The sequence below is a fragment of the Pinus tabuliformis genome, chromosome 4_1 (assembly GCF_031772625.1).
Source record: "Pinus tabuliformis cultivar Carrire ecotype Pingquan chromosome 4_1, CPIR1, whole genome shotgun sequence".
Classification (NCBI taxonomy): domain Eukaryota; kingdom Viridiplantae; phylum Streptophyta; class Pinopsida; order Pinales; family Pinaceae; genus Pinus; species Pinus tabuliformis.
In genome coordinates, this window is record NC_142303.1 from 477,876,303 (window position 1) to 477,901,000 (window position 24,698).

Sequence of the window (24,698 nt, forward strand, 5' to 3'; positions counted from 1 at the left end):
ATGTCTTCAAGAGAGGCAAATTTATTTTCCTGCATGGCTTCTAATTCTGTTTGTAGCTTGGCTTCTCTTTCTTCTCTACGTTTCTCTAAAGACTCTATATACTCATAAAGGCCTTGTAGAGTAACTATGCTAGTTTTGCCTTTGGTAATCTTTGGTAGTTGTGGTGAAATATTCATACTTGAAAATATATGAGCAAATATGTATTAGAAAAAGAAAAAGATAAAGAATGTGTGCACCTGATATCAACAAACCTGACTGCAGCTCGCCTGTGCCCACTGCAGCCCACAAACCTGATTGGATCAGGAGCAATTTTCTCGAGAACAATGGTCGTTGCAATTTTCTGGAATACTGCAACCGTCAGAATGTATACCACGTACTTATGATCTACAAGCCTTAGAATATTCTCTGCCTCTTATGAGCACCGAGTTGGGTTTCAGCCCCAAGTTTCCCTAGCATATCATATCGCGAGACCTTTACAAAGATGCAGTAGTAAAACCTTCACGAATTGAAAATTCAGAGCTCTTGCCGAATATAATGACTGAGAATCACGTATTGTTGTCCTCCGGTCGGGCTCTCGTGCTTCTCCTCAAATGCAGACGCAAGTAGAAAAACGTTGTGATAAAGAAATTGAAGTGAGTTTATAAATAGAGGAGATGTCTACGAGGGCGGGCTCTCGTGCTTCTCCTCAAATGCGAATATATAAATGTTTTCAGTCAAGATTCGGAATATATGTGAGCCTCTGCTGGATAGAATGGCCAGGAAGAATTTAGAATATATAAACCCTTTGCGATTATATGCGAGCTTCTACCGGATAGAATGACCGAGAAGAATTTAGGATATATAAACCCTCTGTGATTATATGCAAGCCTCTGCGATTATATATATTTATTTATTGTAAGATAATTACATGTAATTATCTTAAATGTTTTGTAAGGAGAGGGGTGCTCTATGACCCCTAGGAAGTTACAATTATAGAGTGTTCATGGAGCTTAGTATGCATGACAAACAACCAATCTCAAGCTTATGATATCTACCAAGTGATTCACTTAGCCAAAGAAAACATGTAACTTCTATCATTGTTTTGGAAGATTCCCTCCTTATTCAACATTTAGTGAAGAGCTAAATATCCCTCAAAGACAAAGCATTGGAAAGTCTTATGAAAAATTTTAGAAAAGTAACGAAAGGGTTCAATAGAATATTTCCATGTTCTCCGTGATCTCAATGAAAAAAGTCTCTAGCTTAATGGTTCTTGTGAATTCCATAGAAAGATTCAGGGTTATCCATTTGCGAACTTAGGTGCTAATGAAGGGTGTAAATTGTGATTGAAATATTTAAAGGCCAATGGTAGAATCAAGTCTTCCCCTAATCCTTAGAGACGAATGGAGTGATGTTACACACATATAAAGGAGTGTATTATCAATCAGTTATAGTATGACATGTAAATTTTATTTTTTGGTGGGTCAAATTTTTAAGGTATATATCTACAAAACTATGTTTTTTGTTGTCTAGTTTTGGGTCCCTATTGAAATGTTTGTAGTTTGCTGAATAAGAGGGTTTAAGAATTTTTTTGAAGATATAAATATGTACTACTTAATGTATTTGTTGCAATCAAGGCACATACTTGCATATAAATACACAATTCCCATCATGGTTAAAGAAAAAACAATGCTATCTTAAATGTTGTTAGATAGATCAAATGTTTTTATATTTTCTTGGTTTAAAAATTAGTTAATCAACAAAAAATAGAGTTTTTTTGGTTTCAAAAATTAGTTAATCTATATTTATAGAGCCCCTTTTGAAGATATAGCCAAGGAAAATTTCAAGGATGGAAGTTTATCTTAAAGTTTAGAAACCTTGGCAAATATGCAAATTGTAAAATGTTTGGCAATATTTTTGTAAAAATATTTATATTTCTAATGATTTGATATTAGTCTATATAGAATTTTGGCAATCTTTAGAGTAAACTAATTTTATACTATAAAATGTGGGAAAATCATTTTTAGAAAAAATGGAAATTGACAAAAAAACAAATGGAAAAAACATGGAACATTAGCCCAAGTTTGAATATTAGCCCATAAAATTTTCCCTAGATATAGATATGTTTTATGTAATGCATTTGCTACTATCAAGATGCATACTTGCATATAAACACAAAATTCTCATTTCTGTTAAAAAAATAAACAAAAAAATATATTAAATGTTGTCATGATAAATCAAATATTTTTTTATATTTTTTAGTTTTAAAAATTATTTAATGAAGAAAGACTTAAGAAAACTTAGAATCTTATTTATTTTAAAAAACAGTTAAACTACTTTTATGAAATCATGAATTTAAAAAAGATAAGAAAACTTAAAAATTCAAAAATAAATAAACATTACTTGCAACTATAGAAAAACACTTTAAATAGTTTATTAATAAATAAATAAAACCCCTTAATTAAAAAACATAAATAATATATTTAATTAATATACCAGCTTAGATCCATCTTAACTACGGATCTACCTAGTGCCAAGAGGGATCAAATCTTTCGAGGGATAAACTTTTTTAGAGTAAAAAGATATTTGAAACTTTTTTAGAGTAAAAAGAGATTTGATCCCTCTCGACGCTTGGTAGATCCGGAGTTAAGATGGATCTAAGCTAGTTTAATTATTAAATATAATTATTATTATTTTGAAATGTAATTTTAGCAATTAAAAATGCTTTATTTGCCTTATAAATGAAGTATGTTTTGTTAGTTGAGTATTCTTCTTTGTTAATTTTTAAATATTCTGCTTAATAAGTAGGTTTTCTTACTATTTAGTCTATTGATTTTTTATGTAAAATTCAAATACAAAATTTAATTAACACTTAGTGGATAAATAAATTCAAATTTTATGTGAAATCAATCATATTATTTTTTTAGGAAATGGACAACCTACTAGTTTGATTCATTAACCCTCCCTTTAAATGTGTTGGAGTAAGAAATAATTTCAAAAGAAATTTAAAACAACCCATATTTAAAACCCTTTCAATTTCCTTCAACATCACTATGAAAGAACTTTAAAATTGAAAAATGGTTGAATCAAGACAACAACAAACTCTTCCATTTCAGTGGTTACCTTCTTAGTTATCCAAAATCACTGGTTAGCCATCTCTCCTCTACTCTGCAACCAACGAAAATCAGTTGGGAAAATAGACAGAGTAAAAATGAAGAAACTAATATTAATCACAGACAGGTAAAATTGGAGAATTGTAATTTTTAAAAAACACTATGAAACTATTGAAATAGGCTACATTAGAGAATAATATTATGGGAAAAACCATGGGTTAAGAATACTGTGGGAAAACCATGGATTGTCAAAATAATAATAATAATAATTATATTATTGTTAATTTGACCATGTAAAAATGTTAAACATGACATGAAAAAACATTACAACATTTTATTTATTTTTTTAATTATATTATATTTTTATTTTTATTGTTATTTTATGTAATTTTTCCAAGTCAAAATGTTTACATAACATAACATGACATCATATAACATAACATTACTTTACAACATCTCTTTCATACTGGGCTGGAGAGCCCCTCTCTCACACAATTATGTATTCATCCATTCAACTATAGAAACAAAACATACAAAAAGACAAAGGGCCATGGATCCATACAAATGGAAAGTGTGAACATATCCATAAAAATGTTTTACCTTTACAGGCTACATGGATTCAATAAAATGTTTTATCTTTACACGCTACATGGATTCAATGACATCATTTTCTATAGCTAATTATGTATCTAAATATAACATCAAACGAATATGGATATAGGTTAGTTTAATTCCCCCCTTAAATACATTGTATTCCACATGAACACCACGGGTCATTTTTATTTTTATTTCTAATAATTTTTATAAGGTTAATTTTATTTTATTATTTTTCTCTATTTTCATCAAGTTAAAAGGTTTACATTAACATTACACATCTCTAGCATACTAGGCTGGAGAGCACCCCGGCCAAATAAAAATTGAGTAATTTTATTAAAAAATTATTATATTATATGAAATAGAATTTCGGTAAAACTATTGTTGAATTTATATTTTGTTTTTACAGAATAATTATATAGATTTCTAATTAGGGCCACATTACATTAAATTTGTTACTAAATGTTAAACTTATTAAATTTTAAATGTTACATGTTAAACATGTACGCTTGAAATCTACCCCATATTGGGTTATAGAGCGGGCATGATAACCTTACAACATCTCTTCCATACTGGGTTGGAGAGCCCCTCTCTGGAACAATTATGTATTCATCCATTCAAGGGTAGAAACAAAACATACAAAAATACAAAGGGTCACATATCCATACAAATTCCAAGTGCCCCTCTCTGGAACAATTATGTATTCATCCATTCAAAGATAGAAACAAAACATACAAAAAGACAAAGGGCCACATATACATACAAATGCCAAGTGAGAAAATATCCATCAAACGTATATGGATATAGGTTAGTGTAATTTCCTCCTTAAATAGGTTATATTCCACATGAATACCATGGGTCAATTTTTATTTATTTATTTATTATTCTTATTTATAGGGTTTTATTCTATTTTCACCAAGTTAAAATGTTTACATTATATTACATTACAGTAAGTTACACATGTCTATCATATTTTATTTTTATTTTTACTGAGTCAAAATGTTTACATTAACATTACACATCTCTAGCATCCTGGGCTAAAGAGCACCTCTCAGCCAAATAAAAAATGAGTAATTTTATAAAAAAATTATCATAACGTATTATATTATATTATATGAAACAAAATTTAGTACAACTAATGTTGAATTTATATTTTGTTTATACATAATAATTATATCTATTTCTAATTAGGGTTGACATTAACATTAGATTAAATTTGTTATCAAGTGTTAAATTTATTAAATGTTACATATTAAACATTTACACTTTCCATCTACCCCACATTGAGTTATAGAGTGCCTCTCGGCACAAAAATAATACACTGAAAATAAAAAGAAAATATATTTAAAAAATTAAATAAGACAAAGTTGACCACACTAATAATATAACATGCTTATAATTAAAACTTTGCAACCATTTTTGATGTAGCTTTTTGAATTCCTTTATGTTGTCATCATTTTTTATCGAGTCTCCTGAATGTAACTCAAAATAAAAAATAAATTCATTTAAACATATCTCATGGATATTTGGGGTTGTCACCTCAAGATATGCATGAACTCTTCAACATAATTCTAAATTGACCATTGGTAACCACCTTTTAGGATCATTTAAGATTTTATGAAAATCCATATAGCAAGGAGTATACTAATTTAGCCTTTATTGGTCATTGATGCCTAACTATAACTTATACACTTACTTATATATCTATCTATCTATCTATCTATATCTATATCTATCTATCTATCTATATATATATATATATAATATATATATAATATATAAATATATATATATATATATATATATATATATATATATATATATATATATATATATATATATATATATATATATATATATATAGATATATATATATATATATAATATATATATATATATATATTTATATATATATATACACACTGAGTGCATCTAGTGTTGATACACATTGAAAGTGATGTAATTTATGCCATGCATTTAGAGAAATTTTGAATGAGTAAATATATATTCTTCTATAATTATCTACATAGGTTTAAAAGGACCTTTTCTTTATTATCTGTGTCTCTTTGATAAAGAAAATATGGATCATTTGTTCAATACATTCCCATTTGTTGAAGTGTTGTGAACCCAAGTCAAACAACTGTTTGGAAAAATGAACTCGGGCAAGGTGAATCTTTTGTCAACCATTAATGGATGGAATGGTTATACTTTCCACAATCCCATTGTCAATCTTGCTTCATCCCTTCTTCCTGTATTTATTTTTTGGTTGGTCTATAAGGAAACAATAGTTAGAATTTTCAGGAATTCCTCATCTTCGACTGATGTAGATTGGTCCCTTATTCTGCTTCGTATTAGATAATCAATTATGTCCTCTCATTGGCCAACTTCTAAACGTTCCTCCTCTACAAAGGAGCTTCCCATTATTGTTAAACTTAACATCTCCCTTCCCTCTTCTCTCCCTTCTCCCCCTCCCTCATACTCCCTTTCCTTCCTTTATTATTAATCTCCCCTCGACCCCCTAATTTTCTCAAACTCAATTTCAATAGAGCCTCCAAAGGAAATACAATTGATGTGCTCTATTTCAAGATCAAGTGGGTCAACCAATCTTCCTATTTGTGAGATCCCTAGGAAAAACTTCCAATAATGTAGCATAATTTCATGCTCTTTCTGAAGGTCTACAATTTTTTATTCATCATGGCTTCTCTAAGATCATAAAAAAAGGGGACTCATTTTTTGTCATTACCACTCTCAAAAACCCGACCAATGGAGATAACATTGATAGGATAACTAATAGTTGGATATTAGAGCTATTCATCTACAAAATCACCCATCTTCTCACTTACATCCCTATCACCATCCCCACTCATATATACAGAGCTACAAATAGGCCAGTTGATCACTTGTCTAAGTCAGGTTGTGATTATCAATTCCCTTATCTTTCTTCCCCTTGGAAGGATCTCCCTATGTTAGACTAGGAGGAATATTTTTCTAAGCTTATTCAGAAGGACTTTCAAACCCCTAATCAGGGTGAAGGATATTGAGAAACTCATTTTCGTCACCCCGCTCAATTGAGGGGGGAGGCATAGCCATCCCACCCTCCACATGTTTCACATACAAAGTCATGATGAATATTGTAAACACTCCACCATGACACTTTAATTATAGAGGATGGGTCGATTGATGAAGGATCTAGAATGGCTTAAACTATTATTGATGTTCCCTGAGGAAATTTAGAATGTCATTTTTGATTTTCTATAGTGACAACTTGCCACTCCTTAGACATCCTTCTTACTTAGATTTATTTTTCTATGATATTTTAGAGGGTACACCCAAGTCCCCTTGACTTGGCCTCCACCAAAATGTTCTCCACTCAGTGCTAGTTTGTTAACATGGGCGGGTCGGTAATTCTCAGAGGCTCTGAATTGTTGTTGTAAAATGAAGAAATGTTGCAGGGGGGATTGAGGTCATGGTAGTAGGTCTATTCATGATAAGCAAGCATGGTATTCTTGCTTGATCCTCATTTCAAAGCATCAACTTGTCCCATAACATGTGGACTTTGGTAACCTAATCCACTTCTATATGTACTCAGTTTTTCATCCAATATGGTGGTAAAGTTTCCTTTTTGGTGGTAATTTTGTAGTTTTCTCTATTTATATATTAGTGTAGTGTTATCCCTTGTGCTATGGAAATTTAGTTCTCTTCCCATTACTATCTTATTTCATGGACACCCTCTCATGCCACCTTGCTTTGCTCTCATTGTGCTTCCCTGTTATGTGGTTAAGTGACTCCATCTCCTCCCTTCCCCCACCTTGTCCTTACATATGTGCTTGACTCCCCTAGTTGGCACTCATTAGTCCCTTTCACTCTCTTTTTCCTCCTTTCTTGGATACCATGCATTGTTAGCGAACTAGAAGTCATAGAGGATCTTCTATCTAGGTTGTGGACAGTGCCCATGGCACCAACTTGCCCACTATGTTTCCCACCAATTTCACATGTTGACTCTTGGCCACATCTAATTTGAATTATACCATGCAATAGCTTAAACCATGGATGATAGATATGAATTCTTAGATGTTGAAATTTTGGCCTCCATCGCTAAGTGGATTTCTGGCCCAGATTCTTGACCCTAATCATGCTCATGAGTGGAAGATCCAATATCTCTACAATATCGAATTGTATTAGCCTATCAAGGCTCTCCTTAACAAATTATTTCTAGAGAGAAATGAATCTGAGAGAGATATATCTCTCTAGATTGATGATATACAAGTTGTACATCGAGATATGTCTCTTGAGAACCAAGACATGGTCCTTTGGTTATCCTAAATTGAGGCCATGCTTTCTTATGGAAAAGGCCCAACATCACCATGCACACCAACAACTCCATTTGACATCTCCACTTTCACATGATCAACTCCATGGCTCATAGTTTTGTTAGCAACAATACTATTTTGGACACTTATGTTTCTTGTCTATATGGTATACACTTACTACAATTTTGGCTAGATTATATATTTGTATTACATTAATAAAATTAATGCTATCAACATGCTCAAGATTTGGCTTGGCCATTTTTTAGTTACATGTTATTTTTTGGACAAAAGATATACTTTTTCACCAATGGTCTAGTTTCTCTAGTGTCAAACCGTCATGGAAAAAAGCTAGCTATAGATGTATATGATATATTTCACCAAGCTAGTTAACCTCTATAATTCCCAAGACTTGATACTTTGTAGTGGTGACGAAATGGAAAAAATCCAATTGCATCACTTGTATTGATGGGCTAGTCAGTACTACCATGGACTATATGATATCATATCTTTCTATCCAACCAAAAAGTAATTTTTGACCTATTAAATGACCATGTACCTGACTCTAGTCATAGTCCTTTAATGCTAACTTTTAACTTTTCCATGCACAAAATCCCCATTGAATAAATAGTGATAATCAAAGGCACCTACTTTTGACAAAATTAAAGTTGATATTTTATTAAAGAATTTAAATAATAAAATTAGATCTTGTAAGTTATATGTACAACATTCAAGACCCCTGTCATAATTTACAATCCTTTTTACCTGCAATTAAAAATTCTCTTTTGAAATGCCATGTAGGAAAAATAATAGCACAACCCTTGGTATGATAATGAATGTAGAATTGCTAGGAATTCCATTACGTATTCTTCTAATGAGTCCTTAAAATTCAATAAGATAAACACATAGAAACCCCTAATTAAAAGAATAAAATGTATACATTAATAGAAAGAAAGAGTATATTTTCCAGCTATCTAAGATTAATCTTAAGAAGTTCGAGAGGAAAATTATGATGTGTAAAGATAAAGAAAATAATTTGATTCCCCTTTAAGGACTAGAATTCTTATCTTAAAAATATTTAAGAATTTCCTAACATTATCGACAATGATTCCAAGCATTCTTAAAGTGAATGAGGTTTTTTGTGGAGGAGTTAGAATCTGAGCTTAAGAAAATTTCAAATGGAAAGCTAAGTACATTGAAGGATGCAAAGATGAAATTTTCAAAATGGGAGAACATATTCTCCTCCCTCACATACACAATCTCTTCAATTTAACAATCAATATGGGCTCCCCTCAACCTTGGAAGCAAAGCCTCATTTTACCTATTTTTGAAACAAATATAAAAACCTTCCCTCTAATTATAGGAGCATTATGATTAGCCCCTTTTAGCCAAGCTATACAAAAGTATTCTAGAAAGGAAGATTAGCATGTGGCTAGAAATCCATAAAAAGGAGCTAAAGGCTAAGATAGTTTTAAGAGATATCATTCAACTATAGACCACCTTGTTACACATAGGATCATTATGGATGAGTTATGAAACAATTAAACAAATCTCATATGTTGTTTTGTTGGCTTCATATAATATTTTGATGTTGTACCTAGGAAAAAACATTGGAATAGTTTTGGAAGATATTATGGCAGGATTGTATGAGAATTTTATTGCCAATTTTAGGAATATTTAGTGTTATTTAAAATAAATTAAATTTCATATGAGGGTTAAGCAATGGTGTCCTTATCCCCCACCATTTTTGGCTTATACATTGACAATTTGGACAATTGTTTGGAGAAGTAGGTTTTTTCAGCCCAACTCCTTTTGGTATAGTAGTCATTCTTCTTCTTTATACTAATGATATTGTTGTTATGGTTAGGAGTCGCTGTGATCTTTGCAAGAAAATAAGAATCCATAAGGATTTTTGCTACAATACTTGTATGAAAATTAATATTGACAAAAAAATGTCATGATAATTAAATCCAATAAGATCATCTATGATATTTTTTTAAATGAAAAAACAATCCTCGAAGAAGTGATTTCATATAAATATCTTAGAATCGATATCTATCACAAGCTCAACCATAATTATAGCATTAAAAAAAGGTTGATTATTAATCTGGGGTCCGTACAAACTTAAGAGGTATCGTTACTATATGTACAATAGGAAATGTTCTACTTAGGTTGATCTAATTTAGTGAAGTGAACTAAGATACACAAAGACCACTATGATAGAGGAAACACTTGAAATTTTTAGTAAATGGAAAACAAACCTATCTTAACATTGCAAGGAAAGAAATGCTTGAAATGGAGCATATTATATTGTAGAGAATTAAATGACATAAATGAAACCCTAATCTAATTGCATGAAAGTAAATGACAGAAATAAACCCTAATATATTTTGCAGAAAGTAAATGACAAAATGAAACCCTAATCTATTTTGTAGAAGACAAATGACGTAGTGAAATCATAATTTAATTTGCAGAATGTAAATCTATCCTATTACAAGAAACGGAAATTACTGAATTAACTTTATTCTACTTGCAAGAAGACAAAGAAAATTCTAAAGAATTTTGAAGGTAAATCAATCTCATTCTATTTAATAAATATAAGAAGCAGTATAACCTAATTGCATGAATGAAACTACATCCATGAAAGCAAAGTGCCTAGGGTGTATCTGGTCATCTCAAATCCATATTCAAGGTTTAAATGACATTGTAGAGTGATGATAAATGAAGGACAAACTTTGGATGCAATTATGTAGGTTATTTGAAGAAATCTATGTTTTTCTACAGGGTACCTTATTTTTCTACAAGAAGCAATTGAGAGCACTTTTATGGAGTTTAGGAGAAAGTTGGAGGATAAAAAGGGAGTTTTATGGTTGTGGAAGGGTTGTGAAGGCACACTCAATGATATAACTTATGTAGGGAAGAGACGAGGTTAAAAGCTTCATGTAGCTCAGTTAGGTAGTTTTTAACATGTGGTCAGTTTGCAAAAATGAATAGTGAAGGAAAAGGTGATGATAATGCATGAAAGATTATGCTAATTCAATATATCAAATAATGTATTCCATCTGCAAGAAAATTATATGTTAAGTTGATAGAAACAAGACGATTAAGCAATTATCAAACTACTAATTGTAGAAAACAAAATGATAGTGGAAAGGATGAGTTGAACTTATAGTGGAAACTACTATTGCATAAAGAAAACTGTTTTTGGTGCTTATCATCACAAGGTTCACAACCAAGCTTCAATAAGGAGCTCACTTATAAACCTACAAGGATAATTCTTTTCTCATGAAAAGGATTTGAAGAAAATCACAACTAAACTAAATCCATGCAAAAGAAATGTATAAAGGAAGGGGCTTGAGTGCTTGGGTTGGGCCCTATCCCAAGAAGACTCAAGTCCATTGAAGAAAAATCAGGCTGAGAACAAATAAATGTTTTTCATTAACCTAAAAAATGTTCAAAAATGCAACATGACAACTAAAATAATAGGATGAAGTTTCCTTTTATGATGATCACAATCTTTCCTCTAGAATTTGAATCCCTATTGAGTTGTTAGACTTTATTATTTATACAAATAGTGGGGGAGGGGTAGCCTCCTTTAAGGGAGGAATGCTTCCCTCCAAAACTCCTAAAAAGGTGGTTTTGGTCCCTTATTGTACTCATATCCATAGAGAGGTAGTAACTGCTCATGAGCCAGTCGAGTTGTGATTAGCCTGTAGCAAGAAATAAGATTTTTGATTCACTCCTGCTGGTATCCAACATCATTTGCACAATAAATCATCAATATCTTTCAAATTTAATTTATTATGAAATAGGGTATAGAAAATATCTCTTAACCTTCCTAAGAACACATTATAGCTTTAAAAAGGCATTATAAAATTCAGAAGGAAAGGTTTATACATGCCAAATGATGGTTAGATGAGGCTTAAATTATACTTATTTGGGAGGCCCAACGTACCCCCGTACTGTAAATGTTTCTCACCCTTTAAGAAACCTAGTTGCCTAGCTGCACCTAATTCATTCTCGTGGTGGTATCCCTAATATCCCAAGTTGTATCAGAAGGGTTGGCCTCTTCTAAGTGAAACCCTGATTTCTTTTCAATATCAGCCCATTTCTTGTGTTCCTTTGTCTAGTCCTTATTTTTTTGTCATACTAATAATAAAAGGGGATGAAATTGAGTCAAATCGACTTGACTCCCAATCTCTAGAGTATTATTTTTTATAAAGGTGTTCTAGCAAAATCATTCCTCAGCCTCTCTGATGCATGATATTCCTTTATTCTCAAACTATGTGGAAAGGTATGCCACCTTCTTTGACATGCTCACAGACTCTCATCTCCCAACACTTTGAAGCTATCTTAAAAATGGAATATTTCCTACTCTTGTTTTTCTATATAGATAGTTTGCATCTTTGGAACTTTTTCTATAAGTTTGTGGTTAAGAGTGATGAGACGAGGGCCTTGTAGTTCTACCCTGATCCATAGAGGATCTTCCACCTCTTTGGCCATGATTTTATTTACTTATTCTATTATGGTCTCTTCATGGGTCATCCAGGAATCTAAGGCCATCAATTTAACATCACTTAGCAAAGGGTTGGGGTTCCACACATTCATATTAGGAAATATTAAATTGCACATATAAAATTATAACATCTTAGCCTTCTTTAATGCTACACCTAAGGAAAAAATCAATGAATTTTCTGATGTCTTGGAAAGGAAGGGAGCCTTTTTAGGCCAATTCTCTAACGTGAAATTAACACCATTGGTATTTGAGAAATAGTGAGTATGTTTGTTATGGATGTCTATAGTCACTATGGCTTCCATCGATAAACTAGCCATGGTGACAAGTTGTTCCTCCTTTTCTTGTAGATGGACCTTCAACCTTTTATTCTCCTTTTGCGGGTAGTCCCTTATATTAGATTCCTTGAAGCTCAGGTATGTCATATCTTCCCCCATTCTCTTCATTTTCTCCTCCATAATACCCACATCTTCAAATTTTGCAATTTGCATCCATCAGTGGGTACTACCCCTCTCCTTTTATAATTCAAGGAATAGTTGGACTACAAAGTGGGTAGGGAGTATCATTCCTTCTTCAATCTAGTCATAGTAAAGTCTGAGGTCTAATTGGGGGTTTAGCTCCTATAATTTTGTATTTTGTTCCTATATCCCTACAGTCCCTTCCTATAGTTGTTATGTCTCTTCTTGTAGCTGCCAATTTCTTCTTTTAGTTGCATAATTTCTTCCTATATCTCTACATGTCCTTCCTATAACTTCTTTGTTATTTCCTATAGCTTTACATGCCCTTCCTATAATGTTATAGGCCCTTCTTGTAGCTTGATGAATTGTCTTGGAATCTTGGTTTCCTTGGTACCCAACCTTTTTTTATCAAATCTATGGTCATTTTCCTTTTACTTTCATGGTGGTTATTTCCTATGTTTGTTTCTTTTCTTTCTTAAATTACTCCTCCCAATGGATAACTAATTCTTTAATAGTGATGGGCTTTGAAGAAGGTGGTTGAGGCTTCCCTTATCTTATCCGATTATTTTCCCTCCTTTTGAAGTATTTTGGGCCTTGACTTGGTCTCCTTCCCTTAGGTTTCATTGGGGGTAATCAAGGTTTCCAAGGTGGAAATAATTTCCTCTTCTATGTTCCCCTCTGGAGTGCTTTATCTCTCCTCCATTCTCCTTTTATTCGGTGGCTGGGATGATTCTCTAGTGGCCTCTTGGGTCTTTTGTACTTCTAATTATAATACATTACGTTTGACTAACTCCTCTTTAGGCACTTTTGTCTCTATTTCTAACTCATTTTGTGTCTTTGTATTTTCTTCTTCCTTCTCCACTTCTTTTAATTGTCCTTTTAATTATTCTTATTTAATTTCAGCTTCCTCTTCCCCAATTTCCAATTTTGTTGTTGCTCCTTCTAGTTCTAGCTAAGCTTGGGCTTGGGTCTTTAGGAAGGCCTCTCTATCCATATCTCCAAAATCATCCGAAGGCATAGGGTTTTGGATACCCTCTAAAGCATCCATGAGTTTTTCAATTTTATCATCCCATGGTGTGCTAAGTATCAGTTCTTTCCTCCTTTTACCCTTAGGCTCATTCCTTGATTGACTGAAGAAGGAAATTAGGTATGCTTAGCTTTTCTTAGATAGGAAAGTCCATTTGGAATCTAAGCTGATAGAGCAACCTACATTGGTATCAATACACAATACTAAGTCTACCTTCACATGAGATATATTTTAGGACATGGTAGGCTACTTTGTCACAAGTATAGGGAAAACTGTCCCTTCTTATTGCATTCTTATCTTATATGGGTTTCTCTTCTTAAAGAAATTAGTTTTTCTTTGTTGTAATTGCCTCAGTTCTTTCCTCTTTTCTCCATCTTACCCCATGGGAAGTGTGGTGACCCTAGTAACAAATTCCTCATTTAAGTAAATGATGATGCTCTAACTACAATTATGGCATCATGTCCCTCTAGTTGTTGGAGGTTCAAGGAAAATTCTTAGATAATTTCATCATCGAAGCCCCTAAATTTTTCGAAAACCCTAAGCACTGATGATTTGAGAAAGTGTTCCTGGAATCAGGGTGCTCATGAATTATTGAGGGGTATGTGGGTTCTCTTCAGTTGACTCCTTCCCCAATGGTTTCAATTTTTTTTTTTACCAAAGTGGGATAGCAAATTTTCCTTTTATACTATAGCATTTTGAAAATTTATGTGCAGTGGAGGCTATTAAGGCAAAGGAAAAATGGACAATCTATTTTATAATGTTGAGGAGAGTGAAAAATTCAAAATGCAACTCAAGACACCTTACTCCTTCGTCCTATTATGTTCATCACAAGAATACTTAATAGTTCATCTTTCTTCATCACCGAAATTAAAGTTGTGGCAATTACAGGGTATTATTCTAAGAATTGGAAGGGTTCTTCAAGTCCTTATACCAAATTATGGAAAAGTGAATTCAAACTTACCCCTTTCCTAATGATTCTCCTTGATTCCTTCGGCTTGGATGGAAATAATGTCCAAAATCGGGCTTCATGTAGCACCCTATAACTTTCTTGTAGTAATGGTGTGCAAGTCCTATAGCTTCTTGTAACAGTTCGTGAAAGAAATATCTTAGCTATGTCATTTTCCTATAGTAGTGGAAGGCCTCCCTTATATTTAAAATACACTTTTTCATGCAAAATGAGGTTCATGGTTCCAACTTATGTAATTAGTGGTTGAGGTGATGGGCTTAGTGCATTATGTTGCTGGGCCCCACCTACCACCGCCACACTCCATAATCTGTAATGACTAAGCATGTTGGAAAACTTCTTTGAGTTATCATATTCCTCATTCACTTTTTTGTCCGCATGTGTGGGTGATGTAGGAGATGATTGAATTTTCGTACTAAATGTGGTCAAGACTAATATACCAAACTTAGCCAATAAAACCTCTTCCTGTATACACTGATAATACTTTTTAACCTAATATGATTTTGTAATAGAGGTTTATAACATTGCATACCCGAGACTTACCCTTGGTTTGTTTGGGCGTGCTTTTGTAGGTGATGTTGGAGTTGGTGATATGATAGCTATAGTTGTTGATGTGACTAGTGGAAATTCTAATGTGATTGTTGGAACTCCTCCTGGTGGTCCTGAAGTTATTAGTTATGTAATATGCAAGCTTTAGTATTCCCTTCATTCCCTTTGGAGGCATTTTGTAGTTTTTATTGTTGATGGAAATTTCTTTTGTTCAGGTCATCAGAGTATCATTGTTGTAGTTGACCTGGTGCTTTTAATTCTTGATGATTATGGATCCTGGAGTAGCCTATAAGAAATCTTGTAGCTATCCAGGCTTGTTTTCTAAGCGTCTTGAAGTGTTGTGGTATTCAAATTTCATGGACTAGTGCTACAAATTCAAGCTTGTAGGGCTTATGCAAGCTACTACATGATTGTGTGTTTTCTTGTAATAGCCACATACGCTCCTCATGCTCATAATTTTCTCTGAGCGTGGCCATTAAATAATTCTATAATTCGTGGTGAGATTTCTTGTGGTGGTTGGAGAGTGTTTCTGTGAGGGTGATGGGTGAAAAAGCAGTGAAGGGATGAATTATTTGTGAATGGTTAGTGGGATAGTGGTGAGAAATTAAAGCTTGATGGAGTGGGTATGTGTTAGGGGATTCCATATACTTTCTTTCTTTACCATAGGTGAAAAAATTCAAGTCTTTCAATCCTTTATATGCTCTGTATCTTCCTATATCAATAAAGGAACTTTCCTATAACGTTTCAGGACATTGATTGAAATGAAGGAGAGGAACTTGGAAATGATAGAAGAAGCTTGGAAAAGGTGAGGGAATGAGAAAAATGGATGTAGAGAGTTTGTTTGAAGGCCATGAAAGTGAGTTCTTAGTCCTTGAAGCTAACCTTCTTTGACTGTTGTTGGAATTTTGTTGCACCTGCAACATTATTAGGATAAATGAAACATAGGTGTCTTTCATTTTTTCTTCCTCTTTGTCCTTTTTATTTATTTTTTTCTCTTTGAATTTTTCATTATGAGACCCACAAACTACCTCATTGAGGTTTCCAATCTAACTAGGTATTCCCCAGGTGCCACAAGGGAGGTTTTCACGCGGGGATCTTTTTATTTTCTTGTTTTTTTTCCTTTTCTTTAGTATCATGGGCTACCTTAGGCAGGTTTTCAGCCTAAGACCCTACCTCAAGTGCCTCATAGAGGTTTTCAACTGGGGTATTTTCCTTTTCTTTTCTTTTTTTCTTTTCTTCGTTTCTCTTCCTGCTTCATCAAGGGTTGAATGGATTGGGAGCCTTGAGGCTCTCAATCACATTCAACTCTCTTCTTATTGAACTGGTAAATGTATCCTTTGAAAGGGGTTTCTTATAAAACTTCAATATGTAGCCGTTTAATAATATAAGTGACATTTCCTCTTCATCAATTGTTTGAATCTGAACCAAGACATTTTCATGGAATTTCTCCAGCAGGTAAGGACCCAACCAATAGGTCATGAGTTTCCCTTTGAAGTCCTTGAACCTAGAATCTTAGAAAAGGGCATAATCACCCTCTTGGAAGGTTCTATCCGTGACGTGCTTGTCATGCCAATTTTTCAATTGAACCACTTCAGTGTGCATAAGAGCCTGCAACCTGAATTCATCAAGGGAATGAGTTGTTGTAGTCTCTCTTCCTGAGCTTTTGTGATATCCAAATCAAGTTCTGCTACCATTATTAACGTGTTATATTCAAATTCAATGGATAGTGGTATTTCTAACCATATACCATATCGAAGGGGCTGAATCTAGTGGTGTTCTTCCATCTATTATTGTAGGCCCTACTGGCCTCAACAAGAGTGTTTTCCCAGTCCTTCTTGTTGATGCTAATATTAACCTTAGTCAAGATTCCTTCTAGTGTTCTACTGGTCACTTCCACTTACCCATTTTCTTGAGGGTGATATGGGGTGGACTTCCTATGTATGATATAATGTTGTCTCATTATCCCATTTATCAAGTTGGAAGTGATTTTATTTCCTTGGTCAGTGACTAGTTCCCTTGGGAAACCAAATTTGTAAAAAATGTTCTCCCTTAAGAATTCTACCACTTTTTTCTTTGTTGTTTCCTTGACTACCTTCACTTCAACCCACATGGCTAGACAAATTGTGTATACAATGATATACTTCTTCTGTCTAGGTGGGGGGTCAATAGGCCCAATGAAATCCATGCCCCACTTCTCAAATGGCTCAAAAGTTAGTTTAGGTTGTAGGGGCATCTCATCCCTTTGTGTAGGCTTCCCCATCCTATAGCACTCATCACATTAAGAAGTGTACCTTGTAGCATCTTGGTGCAGGGTAGGCCAATAGTAACCTGCCTGAAGAATCTTGAAGACTATCCTCTTAGCAGAAAAATGGCCCTCACAGGGTCCATCATGACATGCTAAGAGGCTATAAAAGGCTTCATCTTCTCTTACACATCTCCTTAAGATTTAATCAGGCCCCAATCTAAACAGGTTTCCCCCAATCTAGGTATAAGGCGCACTTTTTTTGACAAATTTTCTCTTTTCTTTGGAAGACAAATTAGGAGGAAATTAGCCAGCAACCAAGAAGTTTTCTATATCACAAAATCAAGGTGAAAACAATGATATGGCAAAGAGGTGCTCATCTACGAGCTGATCATCTACCATATGTTCATTCTATGTTGAAAAAGTTAGTCTAGATAAGAAATCTGCAATGACATTTTCTTTCTTTAGCTTGTCAAGAATGGTTAGATCAAACTCTTGTAATAGAAATAACCATCTAATAGTCTGAGCATTTACATTAGGTTTATTCATCAAATATTTATTATTCGCATGATCGTGTGCACAAAGAATTGATACCCTGTAATCTAATGTTTGAAATTATTTAAGGAATGTACAATAGACAAAATCCTTTTTTTAGTGACTATATAATTGAGTTCATCCTTGGAAAATGTTTCACAAATGAAATAGATAATATAAGACAATTTACCTTCCAACTGTCCCAAATTTGCCTCCACTACTTTATCTGGTGCATGTGTGTGAATGTGGAAGGGAGAAGCCCAATTTGGGCCCCTGCGAATTGTTGCAATTGTCAAATCTTCCTTGAGCTCTTCAAATTCTTTTTAACACTAATTTGTCCAACAAAAATATGAGTCTTTTACTAGTAAACCAAACAAATGTGAAAAAATTTCACTGAAATCTTTTATAAGTCTCCTATAGTATCTAGCGAGCCCTAGGGAGCTCCTAACATCCTTTTTTTTTTTTGGAACAAGATTCCTTCTGATAATTGTAATCTTACTAGGGAAAACCTAAATCCCTTGCTTAGAGAGGAAGTGGCCTAGAACAATTTTTGCATTCATAAAAAATGGGCACTTTTGTGGGCTTAAAGAGAGAATCATTTCTATGCATCTTTTCAAAATTTGGCACAAGTTAGAGAGGACCTCCTCGAAAGCATATAATAAAGTAAAGTATGAAATGGGAACTACAAACGCAGATTGAGAATTGTAGCTGAAAACCCCAAAAAACATGAAAAAACAACTTGAAAATGAAATGTGTTGATACTGGAATAGTAATTTTTTTGGTAAATTTTCAACATCTTAAAAAAATGGCAGTAAAAGCCATTTTTTTTCCAGATTAAACTTTCAATTTTGTTTTATAATGACGTTAAAGATAAAATATCATGACTCTGAAAAACCTTCAAATTCCAATGGCTTTCACACATGACATTAAAGATAAAATATGACGTCTCTAAAAAGCCTTAAAACTTCAATGATTTTCGAGTATGGCATTAAAGATAAAATATCACATCTCCAAAAACCCTTAATTGAAGCAATTTTCAACCATGGTGTTCAAGAAAAAATACTTATAATTATGTTCAACCATAGCATTAAAGATAAAATATTATGACTTAGAAAAACCTTAAAATTTTGACAAATTTTCAACCATGGAATTAAAACCAAAGATCATGACTACAAAAGACCTTAAGTTCAACATATTTCAACCATGGCATTATGGAAAATATTTAAGACTAAAAAAACTTTAAAAATGGATACCAAGAGTAATTTATTTTTTAAATGCTATAAGTATAGAAATTTTAAAATCTTAGCATAACACAACTTGACACATTGCAACAAAAACTTAAAAATCAACCATCAAATTAACATGCAATGTAGGCAAACTCATGCCATTGTAATGAAAAATTAAAGACCAACCATGAAATTGATACATTGTGGGGGCGAACTCGATCCATTATAATAAAAAATTTAAAATCAACTATCAAATTGACATAAAACGGGATTGGGTTGATAGTCGCGGATCGACATGGTCTCTGTAGAAAATAAAATGATATAGATATATATATATATATATATATATATATATATATATATATATATATATATATATATATATATATATAAAAACAAAAATGAAAACAAAAATTTGTTGGAAATAATACTGAGAGGGGGGGTGAATCAGTATTATCAAATTCTTTTCAATATATCTTCCTTATTTATACTTTGAATAATTCTTCAAATATTGATCATTACTTTGTATGTCAGAATCATAAAATAATGAGCAGGAACAAGAAAAGCAAATAGTCACACAAAAGAACACCAGATATAAGGTGGAAACCCAATGTGGGTGAAAACCACCTGCTGCAATATGTCTCTATCTTCTTTTAATAAGAAACTCCTTTTACAATGATTTTGCACTGGTGCAGTCCTTTACTAGTACGCAGGCTACAACCTGCAGAGAGCTACAACTCTCTCTCTCATTTTCCAGTCTCTCCTGGAAGGGAGCTACAACCCCCTACTTCTTTTCTTTCAAGGACCACTTTTCATTAATTTTCAGACTGGATCCAAGAACATCAAAAAAAAACATCAACTACACTTGCATCATCAATATCTAATTTCACCAAAGCCAACCCGCATACAGATCTGCAAATATTTCCTTATAACTTTGCAGTTGTTCCATACATCAGACATACCCAGATCATAACATGTGTAAAATAAAACATGCATCAATAATTCAGACCCAGATTATTAGATTTATAGATCAAGCGTATGCCACATATCACAGATAAAAATCATATAGAGATACCACTATTCCAGCCTTAAGATTTTGACCCATCAATAAAACTTATCCTTCTCCTTACGCTCAGGTTCCTTCTTCATTCAAATCCAGATCTGCACCATAACCCAATCACAATATTCCAGATCTAGCACTTTATCAGATATTCAATAATTCAGAAGATGCTTTGTCAAATGATCTCCTTCCTCTTTTATAGCCTTAGTCCTTTCTCAATACCACTGTCCAAAACCATAGGATCAAAAAACTGTTGGACTAATACCATGAACCAACCATGAAAGTGCGTGAAATCAACACTTTTGGATGCAATACCACGGGCCAAAACCATAGGATCAAAAACTATCGAACTAATACCATGAACCAACCATGAAAGTGCGTGAGATCAACACTTTTGGATGCAATACCACGGGCCAAAACCATAGGATCAAAAACTGTCGAACTAATACCATGAACCAATACTTGGGATCAACACTTTTGGCGAGGTACCATGGTCCAAAACCATAGGTTCAAATACCAAGGACTAACTACCATGGACCAAAGGTAAGTTCTCCAACATATACGCGCTTTTCCTTGCATGAAAGTGTGTGAACTTTTTCTCTACATGAAATAAACTTTTCTCTGCATAAAAGTGCGTGAACTTTTCTCTACATGAAATAAACTTTTCTCTGCATAAAAGTGCGTGAAATTTTCTCTACATGAAATAAAATTTTCTCTGCATAAAAGTGCGTGAACTTTTCTCTACATGAAATAAACTTTTCTCTGCATATAAGTGCGTGAAATTTTCTCTACATTATAATTTATTATCTGAGATGAGTGGGTTGCCATCAAGTACAACATATGTATCATAATGCCAACAATCTCCCCCTTTGGACTTGATGGCAACAACAACCAATCACTCTCCCCCTTTGACATCAAGGGCAAAGGGTTATGCTCCCCCTAAGAACATGCTCCCCCTGACTATAAACCAGATCTGCAAAGAAGAACCATAATCCATGACCATGAAAGAGATAGAGACGTATTGCAGCAATATTCAGACCAGCATCCATGATCTCCTTCTGTACTTCCTCCATAATGCCAACAATGCATGATATGCTCCCCCTGAACCTGTGCCATTCGATCTTTGACCAATTCGCAACCCAGCACATGTACACATATACTTCAGATGAACCTTGCGTACAACCAACAATCAGAAGAGATTCAACAACAAGATGATGCATCAACAACCCCTAGCTTTTGCCTGAGGTATTCAAAGGTCTCCCTAGGCAATGGTTTGGTGAGTATATCAGCAACCTGTTCCTTAGAAGGAACATACTCCAACTTGACCTTTTGTTCAAGCACTTGTTCCCGGAGAAAGTGATACTTGATTGGTATGTGCTTGGTTTTTGAATGCATGACTGGGTTCTTTGAAATGCTGATTGCACTTGTATTATCACATAAGATGGACATGGGTGGTGTACAAGTGATTTGAAAATCCTGCAAGGTCTGCATCATCCAAAGGAGTTGAGTGCAGCAAGATGCAGCAGCAACATATTCTGCTTCAGCTGTAGACAAGGCAATCGAACTCTGTTTCTTGTTGAACCAAGATACTGATCTGGAACCCATAAAGAATGCACCACCACTTGTGCTCTTCCTGTCATCCACGCTTCCGGCCCAATCTGCATCAGTATAAGCATGAAGTGTGAGATCTGTATCTCTAGGATACCATAAGCCATAATTTTGAGTCCCTTGAAGATATTTGAAGATTCTCTTTACTGCCTGAAGATGAGTTTCCTTTGGATTTGCTTGAAATCTTCCAACTATTCCCACTGCATGCATGATGTCTGGTCGGGTACCTGTCAAATAAAGTAGACTTCCAATCATAGATCTGTAGGTTGGTTGATGTACTGCTGCTGATTCATCATTTGCACTGAGGCTACATCCTGTGACCATGGGTGTACATACTGGTTTTGCATCTTCCATGCCATATTTCTTCAAAATATGCTTGAGATACTGGGTTTGAGACAAGAAGATCCCTCCTTCCTTTTGTTGGATTTGCAGGCCCAGAAAATATGTCAATTCTCCAAGCAAGGACATTTCGAATTCTTTCTGCATCACCAAGGCAAAGCTTTGACTCATAGATTCTTCATTGCTGCCAAAGATAATGTCATCTACATACACAACAAGTATCAACAATTTGTCATTTTCAATTTTTATATACAGATTGCTATCTGCTGATCCTTTTGAAAAACCTTGTTGATGAAGATATTTGTCCAAACAATAGTACCAAGCCCTTGGAGCTTGTTTAAGACCATAGAGAGCCTTTTTCAATCTGCATACAAGATTTGGATCATTTCCAAGAATGAAACCATCTGGCTGCTCAATGTATACTTCTTCTTCTAAGTCTCCATTCAGAAAGGCTGATTTCACGTCCATTTGAAATACTTTGAACTTTTGAAAGCTTGAGAGAGCAAGGAACATTCGGATGGCCTCAAGTCTTGCAACAGGAGCAAAAGTTTCTTCAAAATCTATTCCTTCTTGCTGCGCATACCCTTTACAAACAAGTCTGGCCTTGTTTCTAATTACTTCCCCATTTTCATTCAACTTATTTTTGAAGACCCATTTTGTCCCTATAACATTCTTATCCTTTGGTCTAGGAACCAACTCCCAAGTGTTGTTCTTTTCGATCTACTCAAGTTCTTCATCCATTGCTTTGACCCAACATTCATCTTTGCATGCCTCTTTTATATTTTGTGGTTCAGTGGATGAGAGTAATGCCAAATAGCTTGAAGCTTCTGCAATTGTTCTTCTTGTTTGTACACTTGATTCTTTTTGCCCCAAAATCTGAGATTCTGGATGATTCTTCTGAACATACCTGGATGGAGTCTTCTCTTCTACCCTTATCTGTTCCTCTGGTGCTTCTTGAGGTTCTTCTTCTTCATCATTCTGTCTTTGAGGGTAGTCTTCATCTTCTTCGATATTTTCATGATTTACTTGCCTAGGAATGTATCCTTTTTCATCAACCACTACATCAATGCTGTCAACAATTCTTCCAAGTCTTTTATTGTAGCACTTATATGCTTTGCTGTGTGGAGAATAACCAAGAAGAATGCCTTCATCTGCTCTAGGTTCAAGTTTTCCAAGTTGCTCATCAGTATTCTTAATATAGCATTTGTTCCCAAAGATTTTGAAGTGTTTTACCGAAGGAGTCTCACCATACCAGAGTTCATGAGGAGTTTGAGTGCTGTTCACTCGGACATTTGTTTTATTGAGAATAACAACCGCAGCATATGCAGCTTCACCCCAGAAAGTTGCGGGAGTTCCGGACTCATCAAGCATAGCACGGGCCATTTGTTGGACTGTTCTGTTCATCCTTTCCACCACTCCATTTTGCTAAGGAGTTCTAGCTGTAGAGAATTCCCTTATTATCCCATATTCTTCACAGAAATCGAAAAATTCATTTGAGGTAAACTCTCCACCTCTGTCGGACCTGAGGCACTTAATTTTGTAACCTGATTCATTTTCAACCAAGGCTTTGAAGGATTTGAATTTTTCGAATGCTTCGTCTTTGTGCTTCAAAAGTCCTAACCAAACAAACCTAGAGAAATCGTCAATGAATAATATCAAGTATTCTTCTCCTCGAGGTGACCTCGTCCTGAAAGGACCACATACATCTGTATGGACTAGTTCAAGAGGCCTGCTGGCTGATCCTTCCTTCTCCGGGAAGTTGGTTCTGGTTTGCTTACCAAACTGACATGATTTACATATAGTGTTGTCTGGAATTTTGATATCTGGAAGACCACGAACTGCCTGATATTTTCATGCCTTCCTTATTTTTGAAAAGCTTAGATGCCCCAACCTCCAGTGCCATAACCAATGTTCATCATCCTTGCTCAAATAGCATTGTTGTTGTCCTTCTTCAAATATGTATAGATTATTTGGAGTTCTTCTACCTTTGATCACTGTTTTCCCTGTATCAAGATCACGAACGCTACATCCATTTGATTGAAATATTACCTCGGTTCCTTGATCGCACATCTGACTGACACTCAGAAGGTTATGCTTCAAGCCATCAACATACAAAACATTTCCAGCTTTAACCTTTTCTTTTAACTGAGTTGTGCCTTTTCCTTTTATAGCTGCTGGAGTATCATTT